Below are 13,531 nucleotides of genomic sequence, written 5' to 3'. Positions count from 1 at the left end.
AGCATCCCTTCCCTTACTTCCCCCCTGTCCTTCTCCCCTTTCACCTTGCCCTAGGCTTTAGTTCAGTGAGGCAGCCTTCTAGAGGCTTCAGCCTAGTCCTCTGTTCATACCTTTACAAAGCACTACAAACTGGATTTTTTTTTTCTTTGCAAGTTACAGAGCACACTTTTCAAGGACAGTTCTCTAGGGGCTCAGGAATCCTTATTCTTCCTGCTCCCAAGTAAGGTAAGCTTTGAGAGTCTATCCATATGCCACTGAAGTGGTGTGAATGATGAAAATAAAGGCTGTGTGAAATTCAAGCATTACAGGTGAGTAGGACTTGTGCAACACTCCACATTCCAAAGACATGCAACTGGAACATTTCTCCCTGGGCCTCTACTGAAAATAGGCTCTGTCCTAGTCAAATTTTCTGCTCAACAAATGTTAAATAAATAATAAATTGTATTTTTTAGGTGGAATATAAATGCATGTCAGTGTCATTCTCTTGTCCTGCTAATAACCCTTTAGAACTACAAATCTCCCATTATTGACTTTTTTACTTCTATTACTATTGGAGCCCCTCTAACAATCAATATTATTACTCCTGTTTTACTTTGCCCCTGATATTCTGCTGAATGTCCACCCTAAAATCCTTTCTTTGTCAAATGCTATCTAAATTTATGTCCTGCAACATTGCTATTTGTACTCTACAGCTCTTAATATAATTCAATATTCTTTGCTTTGTATCTATACCTGAAAGGCCATGTAGATTCTGTGATTATATGGGGAGAGTTACCATCATGGAAGAAAACTATTGATGAAACGTATTATATATAACAGTCCTTTTGAATGTGGATTTAAAACTTTTAGCTTAGATGCATCCATTAATGTTTGGCAGGCTGATCTGTTATGCAGTTGCATCTTCTCATCTCCATTTCAACCTATATTACTTTTTCAAGACTTTTTGCTTAAAAGAAAACAGAAATAAATAGATTTATATAACCCTCAGTTTCTTTTACCTTAAAACAAACAAACAAAACTATGTAAGTTTTCAAAAAATGAAGTTTACTTCTCCAGGTAGGAGCATTTGTCCAAAATGAACAGCTGAACCAACAGGGATTACCTATTCTAAAATGAAGGTTACCCTTACTAAAGTTAATGTTACAACATGTGCCCCACTTACACTGATTGCTATCTATTCTTTTCTTATGTCTATTCTCCTCCTAGATGTGAAAACAGATTTCTTTCAGTAAACAATAACTTTTAACTCTAAGAAAAAGTACACTGACTACCTTTACATAAATAAATAAATAAAATTGTGCATTGTTATATTAAATGCCTTAAAGTATTAAGACTGCTAGGGGTCAGCAACTTATATATCTTATTCACTTAATGCAGTTTCGAACTTCATTTCACTGAACTGCTTGCTAATGTAGTTTAAATGTTGCAAGCATGTACATTTGGAGATCTCACGATTAATTGCTTGCACCTGCAGACAACTTGTGTCCAAGTAAAGGCAGGTGGGAATAAGAAAAAAAAATAGCTAGTGACTTTGCAGATACGTGAAAGAATATTTATACATTTCCCTTACAAGACACTGTTCAGGCTTCCCTTGTTTAATTGCATACACCAGCAGACTTGTCCAACTGAAAGCATTTGGTTTGTTTGTGTCTTTTGGCTTTTCCCGGTTAGGGGTCACCACAGCGGAACTCCGGTCCACTAATGATTGGCAGTAGAGTTTTACCTAACTATGACTTAAACCACATACTCCAATGTAGATATCCACATCTGTAAAAAAAGGGGAGATTATTATCCTAATTCTATGTATATTGTGATCAGTACACCCCCCACCCAAGCTGCATAAGACCACAACATAATATTAACTATTAATTGCTTCTTTCCAGCCTTTCTTACCTTTTTTCAGTGTAAAGTTTGGATACATTGCAACTAAGAAAAATTACTTTCTTGTTTTAATATCTTTAGCATATACAGCAGTCACTGGTAAAACTCTCCCCGCCACACATTTAAAAATCCCCAGATTGTACATTATACAAAACTGCTTTACAATATAGCATGCAATTTGTATCCTTAGATTTTTACACAAATATTTATAAGAACAAAAACTGTTTTACTTACAGTTACTTCTTCAGTCCTTTCACTGTCCCATGAAACACTAAAGCCATAAAGTGGGTTTTATGTTTTTCAGTTCACACACTGGCTTAACGTAGTTAATAAAATTCCAGTCATTATCAGACATTTCTTGCAAAGCCACATGCACATGTCTAATTGCATATCTAGTGGGGTTGATGCTGTACCATCTCCCATTTATTCACTAATTCAATGATGCTACTGCTGCCCTTCCTAACAATCTCCATCTCCATCTCCATCTCCATCTCCTGACTCCTGTCTGCGGTTCAAACCCAGACTACTCTTGATTCTTCTTGTCAGCTCCTGCACATGTTTCTGTCACTCAGGAATTGTCATAAAGAACTAAGGAAAAAGATTTCACTGGCAAAGTCTCTCTATAGGTTTTGTTGCTGTTGGTGAAACTTTTTTTATTTCCACTGCTCTGGTGGCATAGGGGGATAAATCTCTGACTATGGCCCAGTTGATCCAGGTTTAGTTAGTGGCATGGACATGTGGCAGAGTGTTAGGAAGGGATTGGTGTGCCCGTCCCAGGTGGGAGGGCATTCAACGATGATCCTCCCTTAGGGAAGCGTGGCCCTCTGATGTAATCTGTGATGATGAAGGGAGTGTGTAGGGCATATAAATAACCCACCCCCTAGGATGGATGCAAAAGATCCATGAATGGCCCCAGCAATACTGAGGAAAGTCCAGGGGTAGAAGAAAAGCTGGTATACCCAGCATGGAAGTAGAGCCTAGCTAAATGATGTGATAAGGGGAAAAAATACAACTTTTGTTTATTTCCTTTTCAGCCTGTTCTACATCCAAACATATCTTTGATCCTCCAGGAAAAAAATATGTTGAAAACAAATGGATACAGGAGCCAAAGTCTTAAACCTTCCTCTTGATATTCTGTGATTGCTAAAATATAATTGGTTCTCTTCTGCCTGGTGTGCAGTAAATACTAATTTTCCACGAGTACTCTGTTGTATCCATTTATTTTCCTTTCTGCCACAATTTTGTGAGGAGCATTTTTTTTCTGTTGGTATAATTTCATCTTTACTAATATAGGTCTTGGCTGCTTTATCCTGCCCAGGTTTGGAGTGTACACTCAATGTACCCATTCAATTAGCAAGTTCTGCCAAGGAGCACCAGTCCAGTTACGTATTTGTACTTATATAATTAATTTAGTCTGTTGCTAACAGTTTCTCAGGTACAGTAGAAAATGTCAGGTTTTCACTATACACTCTATTTTTTTGGAACAGCTCTTGTTCAGAAATCTCATGCTCAACCAGCCTTTTCCTTAATTTTCAACCTTTGAGTTTCAGTTTTATCAGCTCATCTAAATACTTGTTAAAGCTTCTTCTATTTTTCCAGCCTTTTGTTATTTTATTGCATATATTCCTTCAGTATTTCATTTATTTTAAACACCCCTGAGTGTATTTGATTTATTTTCCTCTAAATTACTGGAAGCTATGTTCTAAATCAAAGCTGAAACTTGATTTGCTTTTCATTGGACAGCATGGTTATTTTTACTTTTTCTGGCTGATTTTCTGTTACTTTCTCCAAATTTCTTCTTTGCTGGCATCCAGGTAGTGTAATTACAATCCAGTAAATTAATTTGATCCAGTTTGTTAGCTGTAGTGGCTTTTTCTTCCACAGTTAATGTTTTCACCTTGGGGAGCTCTAGTAAAACTGTTGATCAGTGTGCAGCCATCTTGGAAGTTTGGTGACTGTAGCATGTTAATTGCCAACATGACTTTAATCTGCAGCAGTTCTGGACCTCCATTCATATCCTAACAAATGGAGTATTGTCTGCTAAGTATGCATGTGCTGTCCAGCCTACCTTTGTTATAGGTTCATTGGTGATTACTAGGCTAATGGCTTAAGAGCCCTTACAAACCTAGCCAGTATAATCCAATTTTACTCAATACATGGCCCCTACAGGCAAAAAGATGGCATAGGTTGTGCATATGCACTAAGTATTTTGCAGTTTGCCCCATCCATAAAAGACATAGATGCTACCCCAGGTGTGAATTTGCGATTACCCATCCATAGATCCAAACTGCATTTGAGGAGGGCTAGGGATTGGCTCTGTTTAATGTTAACAGGAAGCCTGTTCCAAAGAAGGGGTAATTTTTGTGACACATAACTGTCTCTCTAGCATGTTTTGTTTGAGTCACTGACTAGATTTAGATCCCTAGATTGGGTGACCCTCATGCTGTTTGTCTTAAGGATGTGTAGCCGGTCCTGGGTACTCAGTGCTTTATACTGTAGAAAGGAAAAGTATCGGCAGTGTCTGGAAACCCACCATTGTCACTGCGGAGCAGGTAGCGGAGGTTGCCTGACTAATACCATCATTCCTGTGACTGTGAATGGTGCTTGGTTCATTTTATTTGCCCTTTCACTTGAGATTGTAGTTATTCTTTTGTTCCTTTTTATAAGGCTGCAGTGTAGTGACACGTGTCTCTAAATTAGATGCCACCTCATTTGCATGAGCAGAACAATACTGCATTACTTTGCACTGTAGCACCATGTGTGCTTTTAATCTTGTCAGCCAGATTGATCCCAGTCTTTCCCCTACATCCCTAAAACATATGGAAACCTTTGTCCAGTCTTTTTCCATGGAATACTGATATGAAATGTGGATTATGTCTGTAAATCTTGGGGTTACTATTTAATTTACAGTGCATTTACATATAACAGCAATAAGTTTGTTCTAGGTTGTAAAATGAGAATATAAATATAGATAGATATAGATACAACCATATATCTCTCTCTCTGTTTATGTATATATATATATATATATGTATATATATATATATATATATATATATATATATATATATATATATATATATATATATATATATATATAGAGAGAGAGAGACATGTCTATATGCAAATGAGGTGGCATCTAATCTATATGGGTCGCAGTGACAAGACTGACTACTTAAAATAGCGAATCACATAAGATCAGGCCTAGAAAATCCAAAACTTGAATGTCAAATAACATGGACATGCATTTTACAGGATTGCAATACGGTGGGGATAGGGGTTTTCCTGTCTTCCCACTGTAGTGCACTCTTGGAGTTGGAATTTGCAAGGAGTGTGGGGAGTGAAGCCATCCTTGCAAAACAGCTGGTGCTGTTTTTGTTCTGTTACATTCAAGCTTTTGGGTTTTTAATTTTCCCAGCTCTGTTTTGTGTGGTTCGTACTTTTGAGCATTTAATCATTTTTTTAAAATACCTTTATTGAATTATCACTTGTGACATAGGCACATTTACATTTATATAAAATATATCAGACTGTATTAGCAAGTTAAAATTAACAAGCATTGTGCTTCACATATATTGTTATATATCATATAACCTAAGCAACATTACATAAATTATTCAATTCCTGCCCCTTTCTTAAACAAGAAACATCTTTATTAAAACATCAATTACAACGTAAGCAATCACATATTTATATGAATGAAAGTGAACCACACTGACACCATCCTAGTTGCAAGCAATTTACATCACAAACCATATTGACACAGTCCCAATTTTTGACTTGGACTTAAACCAGCTTCATATAAAAAAAATAAAAGTCCTTGCGAGCATCTTTTGAGCACTCAGGTAAGCCCTTTCTACTTGAAAAATCGTGTAATAAGGATGAACCTCTGTGCATGTACTCTTGAGGCTTATGTGTGGGTTGACATTACGTATTCCAACACTGTGATTTTAAGGTTGGGTTCCGAAGATTCTATAACTGTCACAGTTCAATTGTAGTTTATCCAGTGGCCTGTGTAACTTGCATCAATTTCTATATTGGTAAAACTATACATAAACTTTCAAGCCGTATTAAGGAGCACTGTGCAGCTATACATAATGTTGACCATCGAAATGCTTTATGTAAACATAGCTTGTCATGCCCAGGTTTTGATCAATTTAAATTCTTAGTGCTAGAACAGATAGACTTGTTTGTTGGTGACACGGACACTTTACTAGAGGTGTGTGAATTAAAGTGGTAGCTGCTACTTTATGCAGATTCCCAGCCAGGACTGAACGAGTCTCTTAACATTAAATGTACTTTAAGATAGCTAAGAACACCTGATAACCATTACCTATTTCTTCCCTTTAGTTTACTTTTGAAGTTGTCAGTACATACACTTTATTGCTCCATGAATATTAATTACTTTAACACTTCCATGACTCATTCGTACTTTTGCTACTTTTACATTTTAATTCAGGAAGTCTTTGTTTTTCATTGTTTTGTTTTTCATTGGCAGAGTGGGTGGAACTGAAAACACTATTTATTAAACTGTACACCTATTTTTGACTCATTACAACTATTTTTGATGAAGTTATTTTCACTAATAAAGAACGAAAGCTCTAAAACACTGGCTCTGTTTTTGTTATTTTCCTTTTTGCACGGTTTTAGAAGTTTTTTTCTATATTTAAGTTTTTCATCTTCTAAACTGGACCAGGTCTTTTGCTTTGTTTAGTTTTATATATATATATATATATATATATATATATATATATATATTTTACTATTGTTAGGTCAAATGGCAAAACATTTGCTGTTCGAAATAACGAAAAGTTAAACCGAGATGAAACATTTTGAGAGTACACAATGTTGCTCCAAATGATCGACACATTTGAGTCGACATTGTTGCCGAAAATGTGACGTAATAGCCATATAGGAGCTGATGTAAATCAATTTCCTATATGATATGGCACATTTTTGCAGGGGGGGCAAGCACCCCTGCACCCCCCTGTGGGAAGCTGTGCCACCCACACCCCCTGCTACTAATTTATTCCAACTCCAAGATCTCACTACATTGGGGATATGGATGAATTTCCTATCCCCACTGTACCGTGGTCTCATACATATAGTGGAAAACACTTATGCAAATGCACTACTGCATTTGCATAAGTGTGTTCGACCTGCCAGCTCACTTTTCATTTTGTGAACAACATTCTAATTTTCGGCAACATAACTGCCGACAGCATGTTGTTCGCGAAAATGATAGTGAACTATACATATATATATATATATATATATATATATATATATATATATATATAATAAATGTAGATGTGCATAGATATGTATATCTGTATCATATATATATATATATATATATATGTATATATATATATATATATATATATATATATATGTATATATATATATATATATATATATATATATACAACTAATACATTTATAGAAAAGGAATGTATTAATATTCAGATTCTACAATACTCCATATGTAGTAAACTTGTATAGTGTATGTTAGAAAAGAAAAAAATATTTACTTTTTTGTGTAACAGCACAAAGATATAAATTAATAGTAATTTACCATAAAATATTGTTACTTTGAAAGGACAAGTAAATATTCAAATAAACAGACATAAGTTGTGTAAAAAGAGTGTAGTTTGTTTGTGTCTTTCGGCTTTTCCCGGTTAGGAGTCGCCACAGTGGAACTCGGTCCGCTAATGATTGGCAGTAGATTTGTACGTGCTGGCTTGCCGGGCCTAATGCACAGCCTTCATTGAAGGAACGCCCTTTCACGCATGTCGCCACACAGAAGACGCTCTAACTGAGAATCGAACGGGCAACGTCTAATTGTGAGGCGACAATGCTACCACAGCACCACCACCGCAGATTTATTTTTTCATTTATTACTGGATACAGACTTGTGTGGAATCATACTTGAGAAAACAGACAATAAAACTAGCTTTCTTCATTAAATGAAGTGTAAAACCAAAACTAAACATTTCTGAATATTATTCAATGCATATTTATTTCAAAACACTGCAAGTTATTTGTGGCTACCTGCAGATATAAAGATGGGGAGTCAAAGTTTCAAATTATGATTTAACTTTGCAAGATTAATGAATGATGTGTTGATGCAAAACATGCAGTCACCTTTTTCTTTTTATCTCCTGCATGAGACCTTTTACCCATTTGGTTCACCTATCCGTGTCTAGTCAACTCATTAGTTCTTTTATAGACATTAGCCCTGAACTGAGTGGTATCTTCCAACCAACCTGTTCATATTTAGGGTCCTGCTCAACCAGTTTGTTCCCCCCGAAGGTGAGTTTTAGACATTCAGAATACCTGTCCCATGGCAGTCCCAGCCCAATCCCTCCTAACCTCTCCCAATAACTGACATACAGCGGGTGTGTGGGTATGCTTACAACCACATTGACCCTTACTCAGTGGCATGCACATCCACACACACACACACACACACACACACACACACACACACACCACTTAACAATCAAATCTTGCCCTGACCTCTTCTACAACTGATCACATACCTACCGACAGATATCTGTAGTGCAGTGAGCCAGGCCACCTCCCTGTCCCCAGGATGATTGAGCTTGTGCTGGATGTTCAAGCTCATCCTCCCCTGCCCAGCCCCTTCCCCCAAGTGCCCATGCTGCTAATTGAAAACAAATGAACTGGTTCATAATCAGAGCTTTAGCCCTCTGTGATATGAAGCCAGGCCTAATGCACAGTTACTTTTAAAACAAAAGCATCTAACAGTTTTTTAAAAAAAATGGTTATGTTGACAAAAGCTGAAAGTTTATTCATTTGTTAACTCCGGTCATCCAAGGACCCTTTTCAGCCATAGCCTGGGCCAGCTGAGTAGACAAATGAAGAGAACGGGAAATGAAGTAGTTGGGAGACAGTGCTGCTTTAACTTTGCATACAATAGCATCAGTAATGTAGGATATTGTAGCAAACATACAAAAGCAGAGACAGTAATTGATGGAATTATTTCTAACAGAAACCATTAGCAATTATGACTGGCATTAAAACAAAAATCTTCCTACTTACTTGATAAAAGTAGGTAAGTCAACAACATAAAATCAATAGAAAGGCTGATTTATATCTGTTAAATGATGATACATACACATATTAATGGCAAGGCTGTCATTCATTTTTTATAACATAGATATTTAAAGAATGAAAGTAAATCATGTGGTAGCCTTGTTTTGAATAACAATTAGTTTTATTCATTTTATGATTTTCTGTGGCAAGTTATGTCATGCAGCAAGTGGACTCTTACTAAATACTCTCTCCACAGTAAGTAGTCGAAAGGAAAGGCTTTCAGTTTTAAAGTCTCTTTGACATCAGTTGTCACAGAAGAAGGAAGTCAATGTTTAATGTGTGCACTAATGAAGGGTGTACTATTTTCAAAGCATTCTGAATCTTTATGTCAAGAGTACAGGCTATGAATGCTTTGTGTGCACATGGAAGGCAGTATTGGTCACAGTCAGATAACCCCAACATTATTCAGGCAGTATCAGTCACAATCAGATAACCTCAACATTATTCAGGCAGTATCAGTCACAATCAGATAACCCCAACATTATTCAGGCAGTATCAGTCACAATCAGATAAACCCAACATTATTCAGAAACATTAGTTATCTGATTGTGAATGACATCACCTTCCATATGACACAGAGCATTCCTTGTTCTCTTGACATAAAACAGTAGAAAACCTGCCAAATTGAACTAGATAAGTAGTGGCCTTTGAAGAATTAACAAGAATATTAAACAAAGGTTTAGTGCTAATGTACCTGTTATTATGACCCCTCAAGTTCTCATATGAAAGAGAGAAGGAATGTTGTTAATGCCCACCTATGTGTCCAGGAGTGATCCATGTTCGCACTTGAGAGCACAAGTGTGTGTATATGAGTACGCCCTTAGTAAAAACAACACCTTGTGGATACTTATTTAACTAAGTGTAATTTGTCAAGTACACAAAACTTAATTCACCTGCTTATAGAATTGCCTTGCTTTTTGTCAGATTTTTTCAGGGGTTGTGATGGCCCATTGCAGTAGAGCTGTTTACAGCTGTACAGCCTTACTTCAGGGAAGTGTCATTTCAGGATATCTTTGAGAATCCCACCTGTCAGTGTGTGTGTGTGTGTGTGTGTGTGTGTGTGTGTGTGTGTGTGTGTGTGTGTGTGTGTGTGTGTGTGTGTTTTTAGGCAGTGCAAGTAGAACGTATAGTTCCCAAAGTTGGGCAGGGTTCTCAAAGGGAGTGGCTGTACAGAACTGACCATTGTGACAGTCTGTTATGGACACAAAAGGGTAGTGTATGAAACCCCTAAACTATAAATAAGTGCTGATATAATGCTTTCAGATAAAGATTGTACATTTAAGGAGAATACTCTAATTAACAGTAAATATTCAAGCTTTTAAACTATATCTTGTCCCATGGATGTCTCTGGGAAATCACCTGTTTTGATAACCAGTTTTGAAGTTGCTGATTTTTCCTTTAGTGTGGGTTAGTGAATTATTTTCACACATTAAGACTTTCTTCCTACACAATGTTTATAGATTTATGTGGAGAGTCTACATTTTCAGTACTGGAGAGTGTGAGTGAGACCAACTGAGAATGAATGGTTCAGTCCTGAGAGGAGGCCAGGTCCATACTACTACACAACAGTGAATGTGTCTGAGCAGTTGCATAAGCATAGACAGACCTTGTAATCATGCACTCAGAAACCTGAAATTTGTTACCAAATATTTTTTTTCTCATCTGGCCCTGGGGAGAGACCCTGTGAACTGGGACCAATGACTGATTCCACTGCCCTACGCTGCTTTGCTATTGTGAACTGATTGTTTCTAATCTAATAAGAGACTCTGCAAGGTGATTACACCACTGGAGAAGAGAGAGACTCACCTGGTAGGATTATGCTGGAAACAGCTGCAACTGTAGAGGTCCATGGTTTGAGGATGGTGGAGAAATGGAAGCTGTGTCAGCATCCACGGATAAGCCTGTGGCTAGAAAGAGTAGCAGGTATACAGGCAATGTAAAAAAGTCTAAATTCATGAGTTTAGTGCTAACATGTACAGCTTTTGGTCTGAGTAATGTGATCATGAACAGCAAACAACTTAATTGTACTGGTTAAAAAAAATCAGGAGAGACCAAAGCAGATAGGTGGGTTACTTCGTCACATGTTTCCAATATATAGTATTATGTGTATCTTATTAATAATTTATCAAAAACTATCTATGAATCTCTTAAGCACTACGGTGGTGAAAGACTACAAACACACTGTATTCAGTCCCTTGAAATCACATCTGGAATTGACTGGCTTGCATGGAGAAATATTAGTTTTCAGTAGAAAAAAAAGTGTCAGATAAAATGTTAGTCCTAATTTATCCTGCTGTTTATTTAATTTTAGGCAAGGATGCACATTTTGTTGAGTTGAATAACAAAGCGTTTTAGAAAATTGGAAATTTGTAGAAGATGAAACTACATAGTCCACAAGGTGGCAGCAGTATCCCACATGGCTGTAAACAAGCCACAGATTTACATATGAAGTTTTCAGAAAAATAGTTGTTTTGGGCAACCCTTACACATTTGCAAGTGTTCTGCACCAGTATATGATATAAACAGTTTGAATCTTAGTTAAATCAACAAACAACAACATTTGGTGTTAATTTATCTAATGAACTGGCCAAGAGTATTAACTGCAAAAGGAAAGTAGAAATAAAGTAATTGTTTTTCATGTTTTTTAATAGCCTGCAGATATTCAGTCTGATATAGTAGGTGTAGTCTGTAAACCAGCATATCTGTATTCTGCCCTACACTTTCACCTTATCATTACAGTTATGTAAAAAGAAGTATATATGCACTATTTATATTGCAGTAATTGCATGTTCTGAGGAATGTATACATTTGCTGGTAGAGATTTTCTGAGACACCAGAAAGAACATGGGAATATCAATCCATACCTCTGAAACATATACATGTACTCTGTTGTACAAGACTGGGATTGCCTGCCTACTGCCATCAAATATCTAGAAACCATTAAAAGCTTCAAAGATGCACTTTAAGAGCATCTGCTTACATAATGTACCTGCTTGTGTTACCATGGCAGTAGTTAGAGAACTCACCATCCCATATCATGAACATCAGAATACATTTAAGAAATTTTTCTCAGTCTCTTAATGTGACATCTTATACACATATATTTCACACATACATAATAGGAGTTTATGTATAATATGTACTATTGCAATGCATTCAGGCACATCTTATCTTGCATTTTGCATATATTTTTTTCTTTTTCTATCAATGCAGTCTGACTGGATCTTTTATACTTATACGTACCCCATCTTCACTGAATTTTACCATTATGAATGTACTGAATTTTACTGTGTACTCATTCTGTACATATACTGTTGATTAGAAAGACTCCGATGCATTTTCTGCTCTTTGAGCTTGAGTCATGGCTAAAATGGGTTAGTAGACCAGTTCACTTACCCTGTGAACAAATAGTAAATACATGAATATTCCTTTAGCTTTGTGTGAGGTTGACAGTAACGATAAGTTCTGATGGCAAACTGTTCCGAGTAGCAGGTGCTGATTTATAAAAGGATTTTTCACAAGAGACAAAAGTGAAATGAGGTTTGTAACATTTCAGAGAGAGATGAGTTCTGAGGGTGTTTGAACATTCAAGCACTTTAAGTTTATTGGCTAATGGAGGACAAAATCCTTCATTAAGTAGTTTATAAATGAGTGTTTAGAAGATAAGTAATCCTACTTGATATTTGTAATCAATTTATATTTATTGTAATATAATCATGTCCACAGAAGGTAGGAAGATAAATGAATTGTAAAATGTTATTCTCTGTTTGAAGCAAGGCAGTATTATAACCTGATGGCAAGGAAATGATCTGTACACCATATTTGATTGTTTGCAGTAAGACATTGATATCAGTGGCTGTTCAGACCTCATTTAGTAGCAAATATGAAATGCTATAGGCTGTTTAGTTACAGTAAAACTCTAGATGTTGTTAATTCTCCATGACTTTGGAAAAAGTAGGGTGGCTGCGGTGGTGCAGTGTTTAGCATTGTTGCCGCACAACAAGAGGTTCTCTGGTTCAATTTTTGGCTGTGATGCCTTCTATGCAGAGTCTGCTTGTCCTCCCTGCAGTCACGTGGGTTTCCTCTGAGTGCTCTGGTTTCTTCCCACATTGGATTAGACACTCTAAATTGTCCATAGGTCTGAGTGTTTGTGTAAGTGAGTGGTACGGATGAACTGCCATGGCAGAGCTAGCCACCCGATGGTGTAAACCTTGGCTCAAGATGATTGTCACTGTTGAAAGTGACACCCAGACCCCATGTGCAAAATGGGAAAAGGGGGCTGAGGATGGATGGATCTAGAAGTACCCCAAGTACCTTTTCTGTTTGGTGAAAGGAGGTGTTTTGCTGTTTGGGGCACTGATGACTGGAGTAGAAATATAAGGAAGACTTTTAACTTGACTTACCATATGAGCTTTGTTGCCCTTTCTTCTCTTTCTGACATTCATGTAGGCCTGTTCATCCTCATCTCTGAAGCTTATTAATTTGCCTTTCTGTACTGACTGCTCTTTGCTTTTTCTTCCCTGGTCCT

This window comes from Protopterus annectens, chromosome 8.part0 (genome assembly GCF_019279795.1).
Source record: "Protopterus annectens isolate FY-2018-M chromosome 8.part0, PAN1.0, whole genome shotgun sequence".
Lineage (NCBI taxonomy): Eukaryota > Metazoa > Chordata > Ceratodontiformes > Protopteridae > Protopterus > Protopterus annectens.
The sequence above is the reverse complement of the archived record's forward strand: the minus strand, read 5'-3'. Positions refer to the sequence as shown.